Below are 23514 nucleotides of genomic sequence, written 5' to 3'. Positions count from 1 at the left end.
TGGAGGAGCACCAGTAAAAACCTAAAAAGCTTCTGCTACTTCTTCTCATTGTTCTACATAATCTATATTGTTCCATCTAGATCTATAGATACTTATTCTAAAATAATAAAATAAGACCTTACATTCAAAATAAACAACCAAATACAAGTATTTACCTTTTCTGTCAACCAAGTCCCATGAAAATAATAAAATAGTAATAATTAAAATAAATCCATAGCAATTCCCATAAGCCAGGGCAGTGCCACCAGAAGACCAGACAATGACAAATATAGAGATGAAGCAGAAGGGAAACAGCAGATGCCACTCAATGGACCTGAGAAGCTCATAAACCCAAAGCCAACAGGGAGGGGCATCTGATAATAGGATCACTATTCAGAACCTCTGAATAAACCCAAGTCAGCAAAAAGGGCCTGGAGAAGGAGCTGTTTGGAAGCTAAAATCTGATCATTGGCTCTAGCTCTCTGCAAATGCACCTCTGATGCGGCAGCAACCAACGGTGGTTGGTGGGGCCAGCAAAGCTGACATTTATAAGGAACAGGCAGTGCCCTGGGAACCCAGAAGACAAGTCAGTAGCACACCTGGCTGGCCATGCACCTGGCTGAAAGAAGGCCGGGCACCGTGAGGGCTGAGGCTCTGAGACCCACACTGGGGACCTTTGGAGGGACCTCCAGGTCCGCAAACCAGCTGATGCCAGAACCTTTTGCAGCCCATGGAGTCCAGCCAGTGAGCAGTGGGTGAATTTAAACCACTGTAAAATTCCCCCTTTCTAGCTGAGTGGTGGCAGTGGAAAGAGTTTTGGTTATATTATTTATACTTCTTGCACGTGTAAATACCTCATCATTTTTAAAGAACTGCAACTCAAGGGGCACCTGGGTGGCTCAGTCAGTTAAGTCTGCCTTCGGCTCCTGTCATGATCTCAGGGTCCTGGGATCGAGTCCCACGTGGGGCTCCCTTCTCGGCAGGGAGTCTGCTTCTCTCTCCCTCCACCCCATCCCCGCTCCTGCTCACTCTCTCTCACTCTTTATCTTAAATAAATAAATAAAATCTTTTAAAAGAGAACTGCAACTTTAAAAGAATTGTTTAAAAGCTTTAAAGAACTCCTGTGATAGAAAAACATTTATCTGAGCATTTCCCTCAGTTTCATTTCGGCTGCCTTTTATAGTAACTTCAATAATATTAAATTTAACAAATCTTGTTTTTAAAAATACTATGTGTGTCTGGGTAGCCCCGGTGGCCCAGCGGTTTGGCACCGCCTTCAGCCTGGGGTGTGATCCTGGAGACCCGGGATGGAGTCCCATGTCGGGCTCCCAGCACGGAGCCTGCTTCTCCCTCTGCCTGTGTCTCTCTCTGTCTGTCATGAATAAATAAATAAAATTAAAAAAAAATACTATGTGTGGTATAATTCCACTCTTCTGAAATTGCTTCTGTATGTATGTGTGTGCACACCCATGCAGATGCACAGAAATGTATCTATTTTTGGTGTTCAGGAAATATTAATACAGGTGTGCTGGGGATAGCTGGATTTAGTGTGGTTTATCACCTTCATTTTGTAGTTTTAAAACATCATGTTAATTTTTTATAATGTGCATGTATCACTTGTGGAGAACATCAGTCATTAGACCAAGGAGCTGAAATCCTTGGGATCTAGACCACTTGCCCTTAAACATAATGCAGAGGGAAGGAATATTCTTCCACTTTCTAAGGAAGGACTGGAGCTGGTCAGGACACCAGCCTCACACTAGTGAACTCTGCTAGTTCACTGAGAGAGGGATGGTCAGTGGGAGGCTCAGACCAGCAGCCCTGTCAGGGTATCATTGACCCCAGCACCAAGCCCAGCCTCCCAATCTGCTGAGCACAGCCATGGAGACAAGCAAATCACCAGCAACACTGAGCACCCAGCTCGCTCACTCTCCCTGGCCCTCTCTTCCCATTCTCGCTCTCTCTCTCTCTCTCTCTCTCACACACACACACACACACACACACACAGAGTTTAAAGACTGAATGAACCACAGGAGGTGACATATTCTCTTTACTTTGTCACAGCAGAACTAGGGAGGAGCTACAACTTCTTAATCCCACCACCTCTGGGCCTGCCAATCCTCATTCATGCCAGCCACAGCAAAAACACCCTTAACAACCAGCAGCAGACTCAGGCCTCCAGAGGAACATGGTGCACCTGATCCACCAGCAAATGTGATTCTTAAAAAATTAGGAGACAGGGACATGATGTGAGATTCTGAGAAAATCAGGGGAGAAATGGCCTCAAGAAAAGACTAAACTTCCTGCCAAACTAATGGGTTAGGACTCAGACTCTTCAGAACCAGATAGACAAGAGTGACCTCACCTAGTCTTCCAGGCTGTTCTCATCTATAATTTCTCTCCTGTGTTACTTTTCTTTGCACTTTTGCCCCGTTGTTAGGAGTGAGGGAAGGATTGCTATATATTTCTATTTTTTATATCTTCATCTATGTTGCTATAAGTATTTATATATTTATGTATCTCTGAATCTCTCATTCAATTCCTTTATGACGCATATCCCATTAGCAATTATTTCACTTGCCTGCCAATTTATTTACTCTCCCTCCATACCAGACTGGAATAGAGTCTCCAGGAGGGCAAAGAGTATACCTGTTCATTTATCATGATATCCCTGCTACCCAACACACTGCAATAGCTATGTAAATAATAAATAAATGTTCTATCATGTGGCATTTACTACACTGGATGCTTTATCTACATCATCTAAGGGACTGCCAGCAGCTGGAACAGATATTCTGAAATACTGGCCCATCATCCAACACCCAAATACTGGATGAATTCATCAAACACAATTTTAAATGCCCTGTTGTGCTCACAAGAGAGTAAAGGACATCTCCATCCTGTCTCCACCAACATCCCCCCTCCAACCCCCCCCCCCCCAATAAAAAACACCTGTAAGCTTCAAATAGAGCAAATTTCATAGGTGAGGCTACACTGGAATGGAGGTAAATGCTGATGTCAGGGACACAGAGCCTCAGGGGATCACAGCCACATGCAAGGGAACAAGGCCTGGAGTCCTGAAAGAGACCCTTGCCGAAAGCCAGGACGCCTGAAGTGGCTCAGTGAAAAAGCGGGCAAGGGGAAATTGTCCAGAATCAGAGGGAACCCATTAGGGAACCTACCTGCTTCTACCAGCTTCCAGCGGGAAAATTAGCAGTCATCAGTTCCTCGAGGGACTGTAACTATCGTGACAAGAATCCGCGAAGGGAATCCACGCCGGGGGCCGGCGCCGGCTGAGTCCCAGAATTCCCAGAATCCCCGTCCTCACGCACTTCCGGTCAGAGCGGAAGACCAGAGGTTTGTGGGAGATTTGGAGGGAGGGAGGGAGGGAGAGAATACGCGCGTGTTGCCGACACCCTCGTGCCGGCTTAGAACCTCGCCGCCCGCAGGCCACGGCCGGCCTAGCGTGGCTGCTCCTCCCACCCAGCCTCCTTCGGCGTCTCTGACTCTGGGGCCGCGGGTGTGTTTAGCCACCTGACGAGGGGCCCACGCCACCGACGTCAAAGGTACCAGAAGGGACGGGCCCCGCGTGTCCCATGGGCGGTTCTGGGATGAAGGCAGCCTTGCCCTTCTCCCGCTCTGCGCTCGGCGTTGTCTTCGTGACACTGTGTCTGCGGCACTGCAGGCCCCGGCGTCACACCCCGGAGCCGTCTTGCCTGCACAGGGCCTCAAATACTCCACGGACACCTGTCCTGCCCTGGGGGATCCCTGACTCTTCTTGTTCCCCAGAATTTAGAACAGAGGAGCAGAACCGTAAGGTTGGGTTCCTTGAGTTTGTTCTGGGTTTTCTTTTTTTTTTTTTTTTTGGGGGGGGGGTTCTTTTTATAACTATTATTATTTTAATTTTCTTAATTGAAATACAATTGGCATATAACAGGTATTCGTCCTAGGTGTATTACGTAATGGTTTGGTATGTTCACCACAATAAGTCTACTTAGCATCCAATTACAATTTTTCTTCCCTTGTGATGAGAACTTTTAAGTTTTCCTTCGCAACTTTCAAATATGCCATATAGCAGTGTTAACTGTAGCCACCATGCTGAACATTATATCCCTGGACTTACTCATCTTATAACTGGAAGTCTGTACCTTTCACCCACCCTCTCCCCAGCCCCCCCGCAACCACCAATCTGTTCTCTGTATCTAAGGAAGATCACACAATATTTGCCTTTCTCTGTCTGATTCATTTCAGTTAGCATAATTCCATCCGTGCTGTTGCAAATGGTGGGATTGCCTTCCTTTTATGACTGAATAATACTCCATTGTGTATATATACCGCATCTTTATCTATTCATAAGTCAATGGACACTTAGGTTGTTTCCAGTCTTGGGTATTGTAAACAATGCTGCAGTAAACATGAGAGTGCAGATGTCTTTTTGAGCTAGTGATTCAGTTTCTTTCAGATAAACACTCAAAAATAGAATTGCTGGATCATGGGGATCCCTGGGTGGTGCAGCGGTTTAGCGCCTGCCTTTGGCCCAGGGCGCGATCCTGGAAACCCGGGATGGAGTCCCACATCAGGCTCCCGGTGCATGGAGCCTGCTTCTCCCTTTGCCTATGTCTCTGCCTCTGTGTGTGTGTGTGTGTGTGTGTGTGTGTGTGTGTGACTATCATAAATACATTTAAAAAAATTTAAAAAAAAAGAATTGCTGGATCATAATAGGAATTCTATTTTTAATTTTGGAGGGAACCTCCATACCATTTTCTGTAGTGGCTGCACCATTTTATATCCCCACCAGCAGCCCCCAAGGATTGACTTTTCTCCATATCTTTGCCAACATTTACTATTTCTCATCTTTTTCTTAATAGCAATTCTAAAGAGTGTGAGGTGCTATCTCGTTGTGGTTCTGATTTGCATTTCCCTAATGATTAGTGATGTTGAACGCCTTTCCATGTACCTGTTGGCTCTTTGTATGTCTTCTTTGGAAAAATGTATATTCAACACTGCTTCCCATCTTTAAATCTGTTTCTTTTCTATTGAGTTGTATGTCTTCTTTATATATTTTAGATATTAACTTCTTATCAGATATGACTTGCAAATATTTTTTCCCATTCTTTAGGTTGCCTTTTCAATGTGTTGATTATTTCCTTTACTGTGCAAAAGTTTTTGTTAGTTTGTTTTGTTTTTTTTTAGTGTAGTCTCACTTGCTTGTTTTTGCGCTTGTTGCCTTTGCTTTTAATGTCAAATCCTAAAAATCATAGCCAAAACTGATGTCAAAGATTCTAGGGTTTCTGATCTTTAGTTCTCTGGTCTAATTAGATTTAAAGGCATTAGTAAGTCCACTTGTACTGGTAAAAAGAGGATTGGTTTTTAGTTAAGCAATAAACTAAAACAAAGCTCTGTTTGCAACACGTTCTATTAGCCCTGCTCTGTGTTAACTGTTATGTTTCTTGAAATGTTTGCTCCAGGCCTAAGATAAGAAATTAGAAATTACATTATTCTTTCAATAGTTCTCCCTGAAGACTAGCAGTTATACATTTTAAGACATGATTTTCATGTTTTTGATTTCTTAAAGCGTAATTTACCTTTTATCTTTATAAATGTATACATAATACATACTTTTTTTTCCTTTCCTCATTGATCCAGGCTCTTGATGAAACTGTTATTCCACGTTATTAAATTTCTATCCACCTAGAGCCTTTGTATGGAAAACTCCTCTATCCACAGCCCCTTCAACCTAATTTTACAGCACTTGGCCCCTTTACCATCTAGTCTTTGCAGATTGGATTAGAAATAAACAGTTAACCCAAGAGCACCCAATGCATTAACTTGCCAGCAAATATGACATGGCCTACCCTAAGAGGAACTGGACTGAGCCTACTTTCTTTCTCTGTAATTCAAATTGGGAAAATCAGAGATAATGATAGTCACCTGAAAATTAAAGTAATTGAGGGAGCAAATCTGTCCACAAATGCAGTGTAATAAAGCAGAACACACAGAAAGCTACAAGGATCTTGAGAGGAGATGGTGGGAGCTCATGAGATGGAGTAACTGAATTCTGGGTACTGTTCAGTCTTTGCCACTTTTCCAGTTCAAGTTCTAGATCCAGTCCTTGTGTGCATTTTCCTCAAAAAATTTTCCAGCAAAAATTCATCAGCACATAACATCAGTATTCTCACTATTAATTAGTAAACTTAGAAGCAACAAACAGAAAAACTGTCGCAAAAATGATAATGTTAAGATAACTGATCTGTAAATAGCGCTTTGTAGATGTTTTTGTAAAACAAAGGTTTCTCCCATTTTGGGAGTGGAAACATTAGATACATCCAGCATTGGTGGTTCAGAATTTATAGTTTCACCAGAGACAAAGAATAAAAAGGAAGAAATAAACAAAGAGAGAGGAAAAATGACCAAAGAGATTGCCTCTGGGAAAAATTTAGTAAATATTTAAGATTCTAATCTCAGCATAATTTGACATGCTCTCCCCTAATCCCACCCTGAGGGGCCTTGTCAGGTAATTGCCCTCCCAAGCATGAAAACAACATTCTTTCTCACAGAAGTGCTCTCAAGAACCTCCAATGCAGGGAGAAAGACATCTCAACAGTAGTTTCAGGGGAAATTGACAGAAGGAAAATGCTCAGATGAAGATGGGTGATGGAGCTGCTCTTCAGCAAATCTGTAACTTTGGAAGATTATTGGGACAAGGGAAATTTGAAGTGGTCCCTGAGGCTCCAGACAAGGAAATGGAAACTGAGTGGGCAAAGAGAGAGGCTGGAAGCTCCCCCGTGAAGTTACTTAGATGGAGGTGAGCATCACAAAAACTGTAAAACCTGAACACGTTGTGTGTCTGAAGCAAGCGTTTGAGACACTTAAGTGAGTCATCCATGTGGTGAGGCTTTGTGAGGAGGGAGAACTCTTTCTGAGAATGCGTCAAGGTAGATCATCCAAAGCCTTGCTCATGCCAGCTTGCACGTACCTTCACAACAGGGTACACTGAGATCTGAAACAGGAGGGCACAATGGTTTAAAGCAGCTTTATGATGCTAACAACTTCAACATAAAGGTAATTTACACTTAGATGTGGGGAAGCCATGCTGTGCCTCACTGTGGGAACCCTGAGGCTGTCAATGCCCATGGCCATCACCAGCAGTGTGACATCGGGGCATAGGTGCATGAGGACACATTCTTATGTGGAACCTACCCTTTGTGGCAAGCTCAGAAGAGAAATTTTTGAATTAATAAAAGAACTACATTTTGAAGATTCACTTTGGGATTCTGTAAGTGACAGTGCTTAAAAGCATTTCCAAACAACTTATAAAAGTGAATCTTGCTCCCAGAATCACATCTGAGGAATTGCTAGATAACAGTGGTTAGCAGGCAATATGCTTTCTTTGGCAAGATCAACCAAGGAACTAGAGACTGTCTAAGAATGGAAAATCAACCTAGAGACTGATGAGGAAAGCAGATCTGTCATTCCACTTAAGAACCATTGAAAGTTACCAACTCAGAGGTGTCACTGGTTCTGGAGACTGCCATTGAAGCAGAGGAAAACCAGCCCTCCACTTGTGAAAATGGTCTCCTGTGACCAGTAAGAAGGCAAAATAGACAGTTTGGACATGTTCTTTCCAGGCTCCATATCTATCAAACTTTTTTCCAGTTGGGCTTGAGGAAGAAATAGAAAAACCCTCTGTAACTTGGAGCCAAGAAGAGCAACCAAAGGCACTACCAAATTTGATGGTTGTGTAGAACTGAAAAAGTTTATGGTCTCCTCCCATACTGGCAGGCTACACTTTGTAGGGCTAAAATGGGAGGTTGAGAGAGGAACAGGACAGATTTCCAAGCCTATTAGTGCTGTTGACCCCTATGTCTGCCTGCATCAGTGTGAAACTGAAGCCAGTTATGTCCAAAGCTGTCTATGCTGCACAGGGCTGAAGGACAGCCACCACATGCCTTGATGGCAGACTGCAATTGGGATCCAGTTAAGCCAGATGCAAGGTTATCTAGATAGACAGCATCAAAGCAGCAAAGGTAGCTAGGGAGGTGTCAGGGTATACTTGCTCAGTTTTACTTACTTTATTTTTAGTCACAATCATTTATAGGTGAACAAGGCCAGATATGATCACAAAGGTCACAGATTAGGTGTACTTCACACTGGAGGACTTGCTTAGCACATTGCTAATAAGCTTGCCACAGTTGTTACAGGCAAGTGCTTCAGCCACTTACACATGTTCTCATGGGTTAGGGTTGCTAGAGATTGCTCAAGACAACATAGTTTAAACTTGGAAGAACAGGAGATTTTATAACTACTTGCTATATTAACCTACTGCTAATGCCACATTAAATTAATTAAATCAATCAGAAGTACATATAAACTGTACCTCCTTACCCCCAATGAATTCTGCAAGAGTGTGGTAAGATTCACCACTGGTCATAATGTAATTTAGAACAAATTTTGCAGCAAAAACCTTAAAAGCATGCATATTCTTTGCACAATTGCCCTCAACCTCAGTCCTCTCACTGTAAAGTGAGGACAGTGATGCCCCCTCCTCAAATTGCTGTGACAGTTGAAATTCTGTGTTTGGATCAACTGTAAGGAATAGTTGCTCAGTAAACACCACTTCATTTTCCCCTTTCCTCTGATAAAACTCCATCTTGTTCAACACCCATGTCCCTTTTGCTAGGTCTCACGTATGCACAGCCACTCAGTGGAGATCATGGTTACCTGTGTTGCCAGGTAGACCTGGTGCCATGTGACCATACACTTTCAGATGGCTTTTAAACATGAAAGATGACCAGTTTAGGTCTGAGGCCAAGAAGTCGGTTGCAACCAGCTTGTGAGACATTAAATTCATGATGCTCTCACTTTGTTAGCTTTATGTTCTGAACAGATAAGTCAAGGAGATAGAAAATGCATCAAGACCATTTGTTGTGTATCCAGGACTGTCACATGTATGACCTTATTTAATCTACCCAGCAACAACCTGAAATAAAGCATTAACTCCATTGCATAGATGAGGAATCTGCAGCTCAGAGCAAATAAGTGGCTTCTACATGGCAGCCAAAGGTAGGCCCATAATTTGAACCTATGTCTTCTGACTCTTGAGACCCATCTAGGATCTTTCTTCCACCATGCCACCTCAGTGATGCGCCTGATTCCATCTCCGAATCAACTGACACTACAAGCTGTGGTGTGGTGTTGCAGAGAGGGTGGTGACCTGTCTACATTCATCTTTCATCAGATACTAATTGAGCATCTTGTGTGTGCGGGCACCATGGTACTTTCTGGGAATGCAGAGGTCAAGGAGCCAAAGCCCCTGTTGCATACATGGACTTCTGTTTCAGCTGGGGAGTCAGCCTCCGGGGAACTGGAAATGTGATGAGGGAGGCATTTAGGATGGGGAAGCCACAAAATCCAAGGGGACTGCATTTGAAATGAAATCTGGAAGAGGTGACCCTGTAAGGATCTGAAGGTGGAGAGGTCCAGGCAGAAAAGCACAAACTGCAGATGCACTGGGAAAGGTGAGGGGGTGAACAAGGAGAGAATCAAGAGAATGCTAAGTATGGCTGAAGCAGAAGGAAGAAGGAGAGAGGCATAAGAGAGGACAGGAGGGGAGCAAGGTCTGATCAGCCACCACCTCATGGGCCATGGTTGGATCATGCTCTAAAGTATGGTGGGAAGCCACTACAGGGTTTTTATTGGGGTAGGTACACCATCTGATTCATATTTTTAAATAACTTCTCTGACTTCTGTGTGGAGAATGGAATGAGAGCACTAAGACCAGTTAGAGGGCCATTATAGTACTTTCTGAGTGAGCTGATGGTGATCAAGGCAAAAGCAGTAAAGATGCAGGCAAGTGGACCATTTTGACATGTATTTTACACATAGCATTGAATCTATTTGCTAATAAATTGAGTCTGTGACTACTGGGAGTGGGGTAGGGATATAGGAAAGAAAGAACTTGAATCAGGTGGGCGGTGAGGCCATTAACTGAGGCGGGGAGCCTAGGAGAGGCAGATTGGAAGCTGGAAATCAAGAATTCTATTTTGGCCATATAAGATGCCACTTAGAAATCTAAATGACTATGAGAAGTAAGCAGGTGAACTAGCCTTTTGCCCTGTGGACTGGTCACTTTACTGGATCAGCCAGGAAGTGAATATAGAGAAGAAAGGAACTCTGGGCCCTTGTTTAGAAAGTTGGAGCAACGCTTCCTGCCTGGTCTACCTTAAAGATGGTCTTCACTAGGAGTGAATGACGTGAGGGCAGATCTCTGCTGCAATGGCAGGGATCATCACTGAGTTGTAAACCACCTTCTTAGGTAAGATGGCTGATAAGGATTGTCCAATGTGGAAAAGCCCTCCAAAACTAAAGAAATTGGAAGGGGTGCTGCAGTGGCCTCACCCCTCCCTCAGGGACCAGCTGGTTTCTCTGAGCCTTAGCTTCATTTCAGTGACCCCAGAACAGCTAAAAATGAGCCCATCTTCTTCCCCATCCTGCCCTTGTTTCGTGACACCCACCATCATCGTGCTGAAATATGTAGCACAACAGGGCCCGCCATGATGTTGAGATACTCCGGAACCATTGGGCAGTTGGCCTGAGAAGTTTGAGTGAAGCCAGTGCTTCCTTTTCTCAAACTTTATAGGCATATTCTTCTTCATGGAGAATTTAACATATGGAAGCTTTCATTTTGTAATTGCCAGATGTTCTTCTGTTAGATAACAAATTCTAATAAATTTGAGGAAAACAAATTCTTATTTTCTTTGCATGCTCTGTGTGTGCATGAGCACACGCGCACACACACGCACGCACACACACCCTTCTTCCCATCTAGCTGCAAGACATAGAACATCTTCTCTTTGATTTTTCATCCCCTCACCGGGTGAATGAGGACCAAGCATGGCAAATTTCCAGTTAAAGGCATAATTCCTCCCAAAGCTATGATGCAAATGAGGATGGGGTGGTGGTAATGATGTACACCTGCATGCACTCTTGTTGTTGGCCAACAGGGCAAGCTCAGGCTGGCAGGCAGCCACCTGCTCTTTATTCACACCTCCACAACTTGTCCAGCCTTCCAGCGGCCTTGGGCCTCATTTCCCACGCTTCCAGTAAAGAGGATGAAAGCATTTGTTTCCTCCCCAGGGATGCTATGGGAAGTGCATGGGAGAATTCACTGTGTGTGGGTGTGTGGTCTGAGTTGCTCTAAGATGGAAAAAAATGGAAGTATAAAATAAATGCATTAGCAAAATCTTCTTTGATCCTACTTGGTGATTAAAAATAAATCCATATTATTCACTCAATACAAGCTTCTCCTACTCATTCCCTCAAAAATACTATATTCAAATATATTGTGTGTGTCTATGTACATCTATTTACAGACACTCCTACACTTGCTTCTGATACGCAATTACAAGGAGGCTATAGGTTACATGACTATTAAATATCTAGAAATCTTTTCTGAAGTCCTACCCTGTGTCAGAGTCTAGGCTAAGTATTACTGATTCAAAAACAACGCACAAAATAATCTTTTCTTGTGGAGTTCACTGTCTAGTAGTAGATACAGACTTCTAAACAATCTCCTTATCAAGTACAACATTAGGAATTATTTTCAGATTTAGAGAATGTTCGGAGGACAGAGCATTGCTCTCTGGCAGAAAAATAGGTAGGCTGGGTAAAGGCCCCCAAATATATCCACATCCTAACCCTGACACCTATAGCTATGTTACTTTATATGGCAAAAGGGACTTTGAAGGTGGGATTAAGGATCTTGGATGTGGGGAGATTATCCTGGATTATCCAAGTGAGCCCAGTGTCATTACAAGGATCCTTAAAAGAGGGTGGCAAGAGAATCAGAAAAAGGTGAGGACTGAAGCAGAAGGTAGAGGAATGTGTTAGGACACACAAGTAGGGGCCACAGACTGAGGGATGTGGTGGCCTTAAGAAGCTGGAAAAACCAGGGAATGGACTAGCCTCCCAAAACCTCTCAAAAGAACACAGCCTTGCTAGCATCTTGAGTTTAGACTTTGGGCCTCTAGAACTGAGAGAGAATGAGTTTGTGTGGTTTTAAGCCACTACATTTGTGGTAACTGGTCACAGCAGCAATAGGAAACTAATGCAGAAGGATAGGAGGGGATGCCTAGAGGAAAGCAGATTTAGGTTTGAATACTAAGTAAGATGTTTCTAGAAGCCAACACAGGGGTGACACGTTGGGTTGGCCAGTCAGAGAACCATCTCAGCAATGGGTGACACTGTAAAAGTACATACATACTAACAAGGCTTTGCTTTGCTTTAAATTGTGTTCTGATGGTAAAGGCAGTGGAGGGGTGGTGAGGGGACATAACCACACTGTGGAAGGCCTTGAATAGGGCCTGTCAATTACCTATGGCCACAGTCAGGCTGTGTAACAAACCACCCCAACACTGTGCTTCCAAACACCATCCACTTATCATTTCTCACAAATCATTGGGTCATCTGGGTGATTCTACTGATCTGAGCAGACAAGGTTGTTTTAGCTGGACTTGCCTCATGTGTGTGCAGACAGGTTGGCTGTGGGCTGGTTGGTCCAGATTGGCTGCAACTGGGAGGTCTTGGCTCCTCCATGTGTCTCTCACATCCTTCCAGGGGGCTAGCCTCGGTATGTTCTCTTAGCAATATCCAGGGTCAAAAGAGAAGCAGAAACTCACAATTTTTTCAGTATTCTGCTTGCATGTAGATTGCCACTATCTAATTGGTGAAAGCAAGTCACATGGTGTATTAGTGTGCTAGGGCTACCAGAACAGAGTACCACAGACTGGGTGATTTAAACAGCAGAAATAGATTTCCTCATTATTCGGGACACTAGACGTCTAAGATCACGGTGTTGGCACAGTTGTTTCTTCTGAATCCTCTCTCCTTGGCTTGTGGATGGCTGTCTTCACCCTGTATCTTCACATGATCTTCCCTCCATACATGTCGAGGTCCTAATTTATTCTTCTCATAAGGACACCAGGCTATCGGATTAGGGCCCACCATAATGACCTCATTTTTAACTTACCTTTTTAAAGGCCATGTCTTTAAATACAATCACATTCTGAGGTACTAGGGGTTAAGACTTCAACATAGGAATTGGAGGGGAGGGAAGGCAGTCACAATTAAGTCCATGACATGTGGCCAAATCCAGAGTCATTGTGAGAGGGAAGTATCAAGGCCAGGGACTCTGGGAAGCATGAAAATGTGGGACCCTTAGGGGTGCCTGGGTGGCTCAGTCAGTTAAGCATCCAACTCTTGATTTGGGCTCAGGTCATGATCTCAGGATCCTGAGATCAATCCCCACATCAGACTCCCTGCTCAGTGGGGAGTCTGCTTGTCTCCCTCTCCCTCTGCTCACTTAAAATAATAAATCTTTTTTTTAAAAAAGGGAAGAAAATGTGAGACCTTTAATGTAATCAATGTACCATATGAACTGAGAATTTTGATTTAGATGCATTAAGTGATTAGAAGTCTGCAGATTTTCAACTGGGAAGTATAATGATTTTAAAACTGTGTTTTAAGAGATTATAGTTCCAAATATATTTTTTGTTTTACAGAATACTATTTGTAGAATATTAGTAAGAGTGGATTCTAAATGTCATGGCTCTAACATACTGATTTCAGGTATCTATTGCAAAATAGCCCCAAACCTATGGCTTAAACAACCATTTTGTTAGATTTCACAGATTTGTGGGTTCGGAACTTGGGCTAGACCAAGCAAGGCACCTAGAAGCACCCAAACAGCGTTCTAAGAGAAAATGGGAGCTTGCAAGGACTGTGCCCAGAAACAGGCACAGAGGTACTTCCGCTGCACTCTATTGGTCCAAAAAGTCACAGGCCAAAACAGTCTATTAATTTCTAAAATCCTGCTGCTTCTTCAGGAAAAGAGGGTCTGAGTAGCTGGGTTTGCATGTTATCCTTTGTGCATTATGTTTGAGAAGGGCTTTCCAAGAACGTGAGCAACACTTGACACCTGTGTGGGACAGTACTGGATCTGGAAGGTGGGTAGTAGCCTGTACTCAATCCTACCATAGATTCGCACCAGAGGACTGAGCCTAGGGATCATGCCCAGACCCAGCGTCTTGGAGCATGGGCTCTGTGCTCTTGGCGGCTACCAGCAGCAGCGGGTCCACACTGTCTCTGGGGTGGAAAGAATGAAGGGACCCACCTTCTGGCCCTTCCCTACTGGTGCTGTTATTCTACTAGCCCCCACCAACAAAGGAGTGAGGGGGACAGGCAAGCACTGTGCCAGCCTCTCTACTCCCTGAGGGCTGGGCAGGTGGGGGGTAGAATCTGTCTCCAGAGGGATTCTTCTCTCTATTTTCAAAAACGCTCACTTCCTCTGAACATCCTCACCTGACTTTGCCTACTCTAAGGAGAAAGGCAGTTAATCTTCCCAGTATACACACCAGAACTTTTGTCTTGGGCTGGCTTCCCGCAAAACAGACTCTCAGACTAGGATGCAAGCATAAGAAGTTAACATGGGAGGTGATCCCAGAAAGCACCAGAAGTGCAGTGGGGAAAGGAAGGAGAGCCCAAAGATGGCATGTTAATGAGCAGATTGCCACTGTGGGCCATGGAAGCTCGTTCTTGCTGGGGACCTCTGGGGCTGCTGTAGAGTGCACCTCAAAGTGGCCTCCTCCACAAGGTGGGAGCCAGGATATTTACCTTCCAGTGCCATCCATCATGATAAGGACTTTCTCAGGACAACTCCCCTGCATATCAGGCCTGCCCCCCGCATGGGCCTAGCAGCCAGAGCAGGGCCAGGCAGAGCACAGGTGCCCGTGGTAGGAAGCTGCCAGCACGTGCAGGGCAGGAATGGTGTCAAGGGGATGAGGGCAGGACACCCATTGGATCTACCAGAAACTCATATCCAGGGACCTACGTTAGACCTCCCATCATGGTTGTTTTCACCATTTACACCGCTGAGGGTTTTTTTTTTTTTTTAACCAAATATGAAAGAAAAGCAAAATTTGAACAGCATCTGTGTCTCAGTGAAACAAAATATCCTGAAATGAGTCAGAACATTACAGAAACGTATGCAATCAAAAATAAAAGTCCCTCTCATGTCTTTGTTCCTGTACTCCATTCTACAGAGGTGTCCAGTATCTTAACCAAATGGTTGGTTACAATCATCCCTCTCCATCATATGCTTAGACAGAAGGTCATTATCTGAGTACAATTGGCACCAAAAAAAAAGCCACTTAAAGTGAATCCATTTAAAACAGAGATCAAAATTTCACAGTAAATGGTGATTAGGAGATTATCTTGAAAACTGAAACTAAATTTATAAAATAAAGGTTTTTATTTAATAAAACTTAATGTTATAATGGCAGCTGGGCACTAGTTCTTAGAAAGAGTAAAGAATAAATCAAGTATTAAAGGGTTTGTGAAAAAAATAAAGGGTTTGTGGAATCATTTTTCAGACAGAACTGTACAATAGCAGGATACGACATCCTTTGTTTCATATTCGACTTCCACAGTTCAGTCATAGGATGGTCACGTTGGATAAGAGAATTCGAAGATTTCATAAATTCTCCCAAGGACTTCTCTTTATCCTGAGATGTTAAAATTCACTTCCAAGTGACTATTGCCATTCTGGTCAGGTTTTCCCTTCACAGTTACTAACCTGCCTCTTTCTGCCAGGCCCTCATGTGCCCTTGGCTTTGAGTGTGATTCATGCAGCTGTGCTCCTTACTTTAGAGTTTACACAAACCCCTACATCTTCTTTAAGGTTTCGATGGACTGAATTATTGTGATAAGTGGAGAATAACCACAAGCATCAAGAAGGAAGGATGTTGGTGGAAACTAATGTGTCTACATTTATATAATCTTTAAGTATACACATACTTTGACAACACTTGATTCTCTCTACAGCCTCATAACTACAGAGACCGGCATAATGAACACTCAGATAACACAGGCTACTTTACCTTCATGTGTTATCAGCCTTAAACATACCTATTGACATTCCCACCATGAAAGATGGGAAGCTGTTGCCCTTCAATTGCCTGCTGCATCCCCACCCTAAACCTCTTGATTTTTGCTGTATGATCTTCTAGTTCTTCTCAGTTTGCCTTTATGTTTTTAGATAGTCTTCAACTTGGATCTTCTGGCCCAGAGTTATCAAACTGCACCTGTTGACTCTGCTCTGAAAACCACTACCATAAGCCACAAGCAGAGCTTGCCCAGAGGACCAAGAGCATGGAGACAAGTGTGGGGAGTCAGGCCTCTGGGTTGCTGAGAAAAGGTTGCACAGCACAGCGTGGGACACAAGGAGGGGGGACACAGCTGCACCTAGGGAAGGGCAGCACTGAGTCCCAAGGCAATTCAAATAGACCTTGATTCAATCTAGATCCCTCATCCTGGTCCATTCTCAGTTTCCAGGGAAAACTCAGGTAGCCGACTCCACCAAAAAGATACATGTATATGCAGTAGGGAAAAGCATCTTTGATTTAACGATCTGTTTAAAAAAAAGAAGAAGAAGAAGAAGCTAATGTTGAGAATTTTCAAACCAATATACCTAACCTGTAAAGGGAATTGAGTGTAAAATCTAAAAGAACAGTAACCATCAGGGCAGCAGTCCGAAAACCTGGTTATATATCCCAAACACCTGAGGAGTCCGATTTCCAGGTCCCACCTCTGATCTCTGGGAGTGGGGCTGGGTTTTCATCAGGAACCCTAGGTTTCTGATCCTTCTGGGGACCCTGCAGCCCAAGGCCTACAAAAAGCATTTAGGGACATCTTCTGCAGAGGTGGTCAGTTACCCTGGCTAAGCCTAGCACAGGGAGTAGGAGGAGGGTGGAGAAAAGAGGCCACCAGTGTTAGTGGGACCAGGCTCCCTACACACACCATCCCCTCTGACCCTGACACCACCCCCATGAAGTGTTACTGTTCCCATTTTACAGATAATAAATCTGAAGCTCAAAGGGGTCAAGCAAGTCATCAGGGTCATTTAGCTTATAAACAGTAAAACCAAGATTTGAACCCATGCCACTTGACTCAGCAAGACCATTTCTGAGGATAGAGGTACAGAAGAGGGCATTATGGGCTGAATTGTGCCTCCTCAAAATTTATATATTGAAGCCCTAATCCCCAGTGCCTCAGAACGAATTTGGAGATGAGACATTTTTAAAGGTAATTCAGGTTAAATGAGGGCACAAGGGTACACCCTAATCCAATAGGATTCTCTCAAGAGAAATCAACCCTGCTGACACCTTGATCCTGGACTTCCAGCATCCAGAACCATAAGAAATAAATTTCTGTTGTTTAAGCCACCCAGCCTATGATCCTTTGTTATGACAGCCCTGGAAAAGGAATACAGAGGGGAAATGGAAAAAGAACAGAGAAAGAAGAGGAAGGAAAGGGAAAAGCAGAGAATGGGTCTCAACTGGGTTGAGGGAGAAGCTTGCCTCGTGAATCAAAGGAAGAGCAATGAGCAAAACTTTGAGGAACACTCTCTTAACCATCAACAAGGAACCTTCTATAATATGCTGTGCATAGACATGAGCTCTATGCACACATTCTCATCCCTCCAAAGTACCTGCTCGATCCTAACAAGGGTGACCTTGGCTTTACTGTCTCCTGAGCCCTTGATGTGACGTGATGCCCTCAAAGGGAGGCATCAAAAGGAAAACATACCGAATTCCTACTAAACAAGCCAATTCTGTTTTTCAGGTGGGTTTCCAAATTCATGGAGGAATGGTTTAGATCTGCACGTTTTCCCTAGCCTTGGAGATCTATGTTTTCCCCGCCCTCACTGCTTCTAGTTCTGACTTCAAAGCCCCCAGGAGATTTAAAGAAGCAAATTGAAGACAATCTCCTTTGTCTCCATCAAAAGAAGATTCCACAAAGCAGCAGCCCTCTCTGCAGAGCCTGTGATTGCTCTGTGTCCACGGTTAACAGCATGTCAGCCGGAAAAGGGTCCGCGCTGGGGACCTGAGGAACCTGCCAAGGTGTGTTCACAGCAGATGCTTAGCACTTGCTTTAATGTCATCCCATCATTAGAGGGAGCAGAGCTTGAAAGAGATTCTGTCTGAGGATGCGAAGGGGTGAGCACCTCACACTAGCAGCTGAGAAAGCAATGTCTTCAAAGATGGGATAAATCCGTGACCACAGGGAAGTGTTAGTGCTGAGAAAGGAGGATTTTTTTTTTTTAACTTTGCATTAGAGATTCTGAAATAATAGGCAGGACATACTTGGGGGCGGGCAGGGTGCTTATAAACAACAGACATTTATTCCTAATTGTTTAAAGGCTGGGAGTCCAAGATTAGGGTGCCAGTATGGTCAGGTTTTTGTGAGATCTCTCTTTCCGGTTGCACATGGCCACCTTCTCACTGTGTCCTCATTCAGTGGAAGGGGTGAGGAAGTTCTCTGGGGTCCCTTTTATAAGGACACCAATTCCATTTGTGAGGGCTCCACCTTCATGGCCTTACCTCCTAATTACATTGTGGGGTGAGGATTTCAACATATGAAGTTTGGGGGTGACACAGACATTCAGATCACTGCATAACATGACCAGGGAAGGTGCCTCTGAGGTGGCTAAGCTGAGATCTTCAGTGAAGCAGAACTTTGCAGGTCTTAGAATCCCAACTCCAAGTAAGAAGCACTCACACACACCAAAAGGATTTAGCGGCTTGCCTAATGAGGATGTCTAGGGTTGGCTGACTTCGGGCCTGACTTTGGGACAGGCTAATTTATTGTGTTATTAGTTTGTGTTTGGCTTTCACTGTTTTTCCCTCAGAGCTAAGAAGGCAGCCATGCCTTGGTCGCTCCTGCCTTCAGAGAATACAGAGGGGAAATGGGAATTCGTGTCACACAGAAAACAGCAGACATTGCCTATACATCATTTCCCTTTTGTTTCCCTGAAACATGGTGTCCTTGAGAGGATGTCTGAATCTGGGAGCCTCTAAAACAGACCCTGAGGTAAGGATGTCAGGGCACATAGTTATTTGGGAGGTGATGTCAGGAGGCACTATAGGAGTGCAGAGAAGTGAAGTAGGGGAGGGAATTGGCAGGTTATCAGTGCGGGCAACTGGGGTTCATGCCTACAAGGGAGCTTTGGGAAACAGTGTAGGCCACACCTCTGAGATATCCCAACCAAGAGGCAATGCATTCTGAGCATTTACCCACCACATCCATTCCATCATTGTTGGGGGCTGCTCCCGGGGGGTCATTAACAGTCAAGTACTTCAGTCTGTCCCCAGAGCAGGCCCAGGGGCTGTGGTGGCCAGAGGAAGACAAAGTCCACATGCACTCGCAGCTGGAAGTGAGCTTCCAGAACATGTGAGCATGATGAAAGGCCGGGGGACTTGGGTAAGATACCACAGGCTCTGCCATAGGGGTTATACTAAGGGGAGAGAGAGAGAGGTGAGTGCCTTTGAGGACCACAGGGGTGAGGAAGGGAGCTCCTGGGAACAAATGGGTCATAGAGAACTCACAGGTTGCACATGGAGGGTGGCCAGGAACCAAAGCTGTGAGCCCCAGAGGTATAAGACTAGAATGGCCACCCTGTGTTCCTCTTCCATCCCAGGATCCCAGGAACTATTCCTGGGGCTGGAGTCTGGCCTCCTTCAGTGACCTTCACAACGGCCAATCAGAAGAAATGCCCAAAACATGTCTGATTGGATGGACATTGAACCAATCAGAATAGATGCCTGACAAGTTAGAACTGACAGCCAACCAGTCAGAACCAACAATGGCCTTTAACAACAGGTTGTGTCAGGGGAAGAGCCTTAGCTGTAGGCAAACCCAGACCTAAACATAAGCTTGCACTTAGTGAGCTCTGACTGTCAGCCTCCACTTCCTGCATCCTTTTCTCTGCCTCCCATTCTACCTCTTTCAGCAGTCCGATATCTTCATGTGGCCCAGTGCTTTGCTTCAGAATTCTCACTCAGGAAATGCTCATGTGTCAATCATTTATACCATAGTATGAATTTAAATACTAAAGCATCTGAATGATGAACTTCGTCTTGACTGTGGAGGAAAAAACAGGCAAAACCTCCATGAAAGACACATCCACAACGGGACGAGTCTGCCCTACAGTAACCCCATAACAGCATCCCATGAGGGTAGGCTGTAAAGCAGGCCAATCTTCCTTTAGCATTTTGAGGGAGCCTGTGGCCTGTCTTTCCAGATCTGTCACAGCTGTTGGCCCTTGTGTCCCTCATGCATCAAAGCCTGATGACCACCTAGGATACCACCTCAGCTCTTTCATGGTCCCCCACCCAACCACATAGAGCAGCATCTCACCAGAAACCAACTCTGTGCTTTATTACTCCGTTGTTCAGTGAAGAATGTTGCATCTATTGGAAACGGAAACCCTGCTTTCGTGCAACTGTACCAGCCAGGTTCCAAAGCACACCTGCCTGGGTTCTGTTATCCCGGATGGGGCCAGGAGCCATGGAGGAGGAGGAGGGGGAGGAACTCTAACCTTGCGCAGCAGCGACCCTTGCATGGGCCCCTCCTTACAGTTCCCACAGCCATGGTCGCCTGAGACTTTGTCTCCTAAATGAGTCAGAAAAGGCCTCGGTGAGTTTCTCCACTCTTTCCAGCCTCTGCCCACCACTCTGTCCTGCAGATTTTGCTGCAGACTTTTCTTAGAAAAGCACAGCCTGAGGTAAGCTCTTCCTTCCAGCTGACCTTCCAATGAGTTCCTGCTGTCTGTTCTATGTTCCAGCCCTGAGACTAAACTTGGCTTCGAGGTCATAGAAGAACCTTGCCAAACAGCTTTCCCACACTCACGTCCCAGAGAGTGGGACAGAGTCCCTGGAACCACCGCCCTCACCTCAGTGGGGAGAAACAGCAATCCTTCAGCATGGCCACAGACTCTGTGGGTCAGGAACCAGGAGAGGCACACAAGGATGGCCTCCATCTACTCCACCATGTCCATCATCTTCCCCATGAGATGGGACTCATCTGAATGGGCTGGAGGATGGCAGGACTGCCTGCCAGACTGTGTACGTGCCGCTGCTCCATGTGCAGTGGCTGCTTCATTCTGCAGGGGAGGGGTAAGACTTCTTAATGGGGATTCTGGGCTCCATGTGGGAGTGTTCCCACTCACAGGGTGGGAACTGTAACTCTGTTTATGGCTTAGCCTTGGAAATCTGGCATCGTCATTTATGCAGCATTCCAGTGGTTACATACAGGGCATCAGCCACATACTTCAAAGAAAGGAGAGAAGAACATGAGGCATGGGAGATGTTGTCGGGATCATCTTTGGAAAATACAATCTGCCCTAATACCTCAAAGCCAAATGAAACCTATTAGCTATTAGCCAAGTATGCCCACTCTACCACCCCTTGGCCCCCTGTGTCTAAATATGGCCTATCCTTTAGGGTCCTCCATGAATCTAGTGCCCCAGCCAAAGTCAGCTCTTCCTCCTCCACTCTGCCCACACCGTAGCTGCTCTTGGGTGCCTACCCACTTCTACCTTGTGTGCTAGGTATCTGGGCCTGCCTGGCTCCCTCGGTCATCAGGGCTCATGCCCCGCACCTCTTTACAGCCCCCCTGTGTCTATGAATTGGCCTGAACCACAGTAGATTTAAACCCCAGAAGTCTTCCAAGACCACACCATGAGAGGCCAGTGTAACATGGGAACAACATGGGTTGGGGATGTGTCTGTTGGCAAAACATGTCTCTGGAAAGTTTATCACCCTGTGAATGCAGCCCCAGCCCTGGTCCCACACCAGCTGGTAAGCTCTGAAGAATAAGCTGGACAGGCTGGACATCGTCATTTATAGTATCCAGGCCCATGCTCCTGCTCATGGCTCCTGAAATTTGATGCTCTGAAACGAGGCTCCCTAGCCTTCTGAGCTAGACAGACGTGCCTCCAGGGCTGCATGGAGCAGGCTGGCACAGAAAGCTCTGGGCTTCACAAATGCTGGGGTCCCCTAGAGTCCTGAGCCAGTCTAAGATGTCTTTTCCATCTGTGCAGTGGTACTCATGTGAAGACTATGGCCACTCCGTCTTCTTTTTTTTAAATTTTTTCCAGACTTATCGAGGTATAATTGATAAATAAAATTGTAGGATATTTAAAGTGTACATGATGATGATTTGATACATGCATACATTGTGGAAGGATTCTTCCATCCAGTCCACTTTCTCCACCAAGGTTGGCAAACTACACACCTGGGAGCCTAATCTGGCCTGTCACTTGTTTTCATAAATAAACTTTTATTGGAACGTAGCCATGCTAATTTGTTGTATATCATCTGTGTCTGCTTTCCCACTCCAGTGGCAGGGTTGAGTAGGACAGAGACTGTATGACATGCAAAGCCTAAAATATTTACTCTCTGGCCATTTACAGAAAAAATCTGCTGACCACAGCGCTAAACACTTGTAGATGACCTCACCATCCCTCACTAGGGAGGAAGAGCCCCAGTTGGCACATCCAACCTGTGACTTGGCCCACAAGTTCAAGCAAGGGAGGAAAGTTTCCAGAAAGTCCACAAGACAGAGCCTCACATTGTATAAGATCAAAGGCATAACAAGAAACAGACTCCTAGAACCACCAGGCCACCCAGCCTCTACTTCTCCCATCTCCCCCTATTGAGACAGGAAAGATCTTTTTACCTGCCTCAGCTAAGAGCTGGGATTGAAATATTATTAAGAGAAAACCCAGAGAAACAAACAAACAAACAAACAAAAAACTGGGGTAATATCAAAAATTCAGCGTCCAGCTCCAATCAGCTCAGTGAGAGCTACCCCCAGACTTGGAGCCCACAGCCCCCCTTAGCCAGGCTGGAGAGCAGTAGCCAACTGGCAGCAAAGCTTGGGTCCCCAGCATAAGATTCAGGTCTACCACACCAGGTCCTGGTTGTCTGGGGTTCTTTTTCATCTCCATTCACAGCTGGAACCATGGTCCCAGGACCCCTCAGATGGGACTAGTAGACCCATTCTGGTTCAGCAGTGAAACACCCACCAGGTGACTCTTTACAAAGGGTTACCTCTGTTGTCACCCATCTGCAGGAGAGAGATGAAGATGCTACACAGCCCAGGGAAGGCTCAGATGCTTTCCTTGTCAGGTGACCAACTTGTAGACTTTTCCTTGAGGGAAGCTTGCAGAATTCTATTCCATAAGGCTTTCAAATAATGGGTTCCAAGAATGAATCTGTCCCTTGCCAGCTTTGCAAGCAAATTGTTTAAATCTCCCAAGTCTCCTTTTAATCTTCTAAAAATGGTATAACACTGCCAAACTCATATGGTTAAATGACATATATGAGGCCCTCACTAGATGACCAGTGCAAAGGATGAATGAGGGCTTTAAACAAAAGGGAATAATGACAGCTCTATGGCAGGGGAAGTTTGTTCACTGTACCTCTTGGGATTATGCTTCTTTTCTCCTTTTGTCCTATTTCATTCAATTTATCCTCATTTATCCCCATAGAAATTTCTTTCCCTTTTTATTCCATTCTCAAGGCAATAAAGAATAAAAAATACACTTGTAAATTATATTTAGTTAATTATACCAAAATATGAAATTTGGCAAGACAGCCCTACATTCCTGCTTCCTTTCTTCCCTCAGACTAAAAT

At 44.9% G+C, this 23514-nt stretch overlaps 1 protein-coding gene and 1 long non-coding RNA gene across 32 annotated transcripts in view; one reads left to right on the top strand and one right to left on the bottom strand.

The window, feature by feature from the left end:
• LOC140638488 (uncharacterized) overlaps positions 1-3790 on the bottom strand; it is a 111818-nt gene extending 108028 nt beyond the window's left edge. For 5 of the 31 annotated variants that reach the window (XR_012035572.1, XR_012035573.1, XR_012035552.1 and 2 more), the window contains exon 1: positions 3162-3762. The gene's annotated coding sequence lies outside the window, so the exon portion shown is untranslated. Of the gene's footprint in view, positions 1-3161 lie in introns of all 31 variants that reach the window. The other 26 variants (XR_012035556.1, XR_012035564.1, XR_012035559.1 and 23 more) reach the window with 16 other exon arrangements.
• LOC140638549 (uncharacterized) lies at positions 3361-22571 on the top strand. The gene is made up of 4 exons (XR_012035577.1): positions 3361-3545; positions 17659-17936; positions 18725-18906; positions 19514-22571. It is a non-coding gene; the product is annotated as an uncharacterized lncRNA (long non-coding RNA).
• Positions 22572-23514: the final 943 nt, after the last annotated feature.

The sequence above is a fragment of the Canis lupus genome, chromosome 1 (genome assembly GCF_048164855.1).
Source record: "Canis lupus baileyi chromosome 1, mCanLup2.hap1, whole genome shotgun sequence".
NCBI lineage: Eukaryota > Metazoa > Chordata > Mammalia > Carnivora > Canidae > Canis > Canis lupus.
Note: the sequence above shows the minus strand (reverse complement) of the source record. Positions and strands in the feature narration are given on the sequence as shown.